The sequence below is a fragment of the Rhipicephalus microplus genome, chromosome X (assembly GCF_043290135.1).
Source record: "Rhipicephalus microplus isolate Deutch F79 chromosome X, USDA_Rmic, whole genome shotgun sequence".
In the NCBI taxonomy this organism is placed as follows: Eukaryota; Metazoa; Arthropoda; class Arachnida; order Ixodida; family Ixodidae; genus Rhipicephalus; species Rhipicephalus microplus.
This window is the reverse complement of record NC_134710.1, coordinates 390,275,930-390,279,954: the sequence shown is the minus strand read 5'-3', so window position 1 is coordinate 390,279,954 and position 4,025 is coordinate 390,275,930. Positions and strand designations below refer to the sequence as shown.

At 44.6% G+C, this 4,025-nt stretch overlaps 1 pseudogene; it reads left to right on the top strand.

Annotated features, from left to right (window-relative positions):
• Positions 1–303: 303 nt before the first annotated feature.
• Positions 304–1,771, top strand: LOC142775421 (uncharacterized; annotated as a pseudogene).
• The last annotated feature ends 2,254 nt before the right edge of the window (positions 1,772–4,025 follow it).

Here is a 4,025-nt window from a genome sequence, read left to right as displayed (position 1 = left end):
ACACCGATGTTGAGCTGTTTTAAACATGTTTAGTTACTAATGACTTCTGCCTTCATTAGTAACCATCTAGCCTGACCTAGCCGTGCCCAACGTTACTAGACCAGGTTCTAGTAACGTTGGCCATGCCGGCGTGTCCTATTTATAGTAGCCAAGAGTAGCCTTTCTGCCATGCTCTCTGGTCCCTGGCTTGTTGCTCCAGGCCTGGTCAGGTAGATTTTCTGGCCCCACCATTGAATTGTTTGCTCGGGTTGTGGCTTCCAAACGTTGCGGTTTTGGGCTTCCATATCATCTAGTTCCGTCATCATGTCATCCAAGTGGAGGACATGTCACAGTGTGACGAGGGAGTACGACAAGGCGCTGAGCGAACTCAGAATCACGCAGTTTGTCGCGGGGCCTCGTTGCGATTCCCTGCGCAGCGACGGAGTGCGTGCTGCTCCCGTGGCACCATTTAATCCTCTGGAGCCGGTGAGCCGCAGAAGGCTGGCAAATGATACTTCCATGGACAACGCAGGTGAGCTGCGCCCAAGCGGTTCAACGCAGTTTCAGAGAGCGCAAACGACCGCAGTTGCGAACAAAATGCTGATCTTGTCGAGTGTGGCGAAGAGTCTCAAGGGGTGCCGCTATGTAGGCAAAGCAGCCCTGAGTGTAGCTCAAGTGACGAAGACAGTCCGCTTGGCTGCGAATCGAGTGATAACGGCGTCATTTCAGATAGCCGCAAGGGCCGGGCGAGGGTGCAGCGTTAACTAGCAGCGCAAGGCTTTCCGTTGAATTGGTGGAAGGGCCTGCAAGCGAAGAGTTTGCAATCATTGCAGGCAAGCATAAAATGACGCATGACTGCATTAACGATGTCCTTGACTTCTGTCGGTGAAGAGGCGTCGCAGACCTTCCCAAAGATTTAACAACCATTTTGAAAACCGATCGTTAAGCTCAGGTGGAAAAAAATGGTTCGTTTGTTCACTTCGGTCTTGAAGAAGGCATCCGTCAAGTGTTGCGTCAGGTGCAAGCACTTCCTTGTGAACTGAAACTGCAAGGCAACAATGATGGAGTACCACTGTACAAAAGTAGCCAGCTGGCTTTCTGGCCCATTTTGTGCCGCATAACAAGTGTGCAGGCATCGCCGCCATTTGTTGTCAGTGTGTACTGCGGCGCAGGGAAGCCACCGTGTCTAGAGGATTATTTGCGGCCATTTGTGCAAGAAGTCGCCAAGCTAACCTCTGAGGGGTGGAGCATAGGAGACATTCACGTACATGTGCGCATTGAAGCCATGGTGTGCGATGCCCCTGCAAGAAGCTACATCGAGTGTATTTTTGGCCACACTGGGTATTATGCCTGTGAGCGGTGCATCCAAAAAGGAAAGCATGTCGAAAACAGATTCACATTTCCCAGACTCCATGCACCACCACGGACTGATGCATCGTTTCGTTCTCAAGAGAACAAACGCCATCATACTGCTGCTTCACCCTTTCTGTCACTTGATGTTGACATGGTTGCATTCTTTCCAACAGAATTCATGTACCTTGTCTCCTTAGGGGTCATGCGTCGGCTTCTCATAAACTGGATATGCCAAGGCCACAGCAATAGACTGAGCAGAGATCATCGTTGCCAACTAAATGAGAGCTTGCGAGAGGCATCCAAGGTCTTTCCAATGCATTTCCAGCGAAAGCCAAGGGGCACAGAAGAACTTGATCGATGGAAGGCAACAGAGTTCCGCACATTTCTCCTATATGTGGGGCAAGTGAAATATAGCACGTACACTAGTGATCTGTCGTAGCATAAATAAAAAGAAACGTATAGGATATAATAATTGATGTTCTAGAAAAATTGAAACGAACGTGGTCGTGTATTGCTAAGAAGGTCGCACAGAAAATCAAAGGAAGTCACGATATTTAGATGGACATATTAACAGAACGTGCACTACACGTCGTATCTAAGACTAATTCGTCCATATTAAAGAAGAAAAAAAACATGAACATGGGTACTGGAGCGATGATATTTCACCGTACCAATAAAGACGGGCAAATGTAAGAAACGGCGTTAAAAAGATCAGCTCTATTAGTTTCACCACTGCGTACCATACGACGCACATCCTTTTCCTATCGGCGACACTGCTGTGCTTTTAAAGTGTAGGTTGCAAGTCCGCATTGACCACTTTAATACGTGCGCTGTTCCAGAGCCGCTTACAGCAAACAACTCTTTCTGCAATTCCTTTTTCTGTAAGACCACAACACAGCTCTATTCTTACTACAACGAAAGCTAACATTAACGCCCACCGAAGCACTGGCTTCACATATTGGACCACACGGTAAACTATTTATGCTAACGGTAAAGCAGGGGCGTAGCCAAGGTTTGCTCAGCGAACCCTTTCCGCCACCCCCCCCCCCCCCCCCACCCCGAACTTTTTTCGCCATGACAAGCAGAGCGAAAAAAAAAACGGCCATTTCAAGCCCACTTCCCCCCCCCCCCCCCAGTGTCTAAGGGTTGCCCCCCCCCCCCCCTCTACCCACGAAATGCCTGGCTATGCCCGTGCGGTAAAGCAAATAGCTGCACAGAACTGTGGCTTCAATCAGCCTAAAGTTTCTGAAGGTGACAATTGTATCTTACCACCTAACATTAACAGCCTCCTTATAATACTTATAGACACAGTTGTTGTGCACCCAAGTACAAGAAGTACGTGAGCCGCGACGTGCAGCACAAACAAACAATATTATTGAGGGCCTAACGTGGTTGTATTCTTTAGGTATAGCACAATTTCAAAGCTTCGTAATTTGCACATCAACTGCGTGACTTTACAGGATCCAATATCTTTGTCGCCACTTTCGAGGTGCTCTGCGGAGGACGTAGGAAGCAGGCGCTGTTTAACCACCGCGCAAGGCGCCAGGCGGCCGCTTTTTTGATGTGGCGCCTCCGTGCCCTAGAATGGCCACCTCCACGAACCGCAACGTAGCTGTTAAATTTGGCGCCGACTAGTTAAAGTTTATACAACCACGATACACGGAGACCGGTGGAAACCGGGCGGTGGATTGCGAATTATGGAGAAATGGCTCACACCTACTGCAACAAGAGCAACACTACTTCCTTCTTTCCTGTGATCGTTCTTGGTCTATCACACAATTTGAGTGAAATGGAAGCTATACTACCCCCATACTGAAAGGTGACACCACTTTTTCACTTTAAAGAAAAACATTTTTATAGGGACGTACCAACTCACTAGCGAGTGGGGTAGGTGAGCTTATCTGTCAATATATATATATATATATATATATATATATATATATATATATATATATATAAGTGAGAGTAATAATTCAATGAGCCAGTTAGTCTTCGTGAAGGTATGGAATATGGCACAACGGGAGCGTCGTAAACAAGGATAAATATATTTATCCTTGTTGACAACCCTGCCGTTGTGCCGTATATATATATATATATATATATATATATATATATATATATAAGGGAAAGAAGTGTATACCTAAGGGCTCGTTTTACCGTGTTTTGACACAATAATAATGAGGTCTAACATAACAGACAGTAATGCCAAGGAATTTATAGGGGAAGTTATTAGAACCAATCGAATTGAAATAAGAAGAAAGAAAAGTGGGTAATTCGGCTGGTAATTCTTTCACCCACTTTTCTTTCTTCTTATTTACATTCGATTGGTTGTAGTAACTTCCCCTGTACATTCCTTGGCATTACTGTCTGTTATGTTAGATCTCATTATTATTGTGTCAAAACACGGTAAAACGAGCCCTTAGGTATACACTTCTTTCCCTTATATATATATATATATATATATATATATATATATATATATATATATATATATATATATATATATATATATATATATATATATATATATATATATATATATATATATATATATATAAGATCTAACAGACAGTAATGCCAAGGAATGTACAGGGGAAGTATTAGAACCAATGGAATGTAAATAAGAAAGAAAAGTGGAGATGAAAAAATAACCAGCCGTGAGCAGGAACCAGCCTGCTCACGGCTGGTTATTT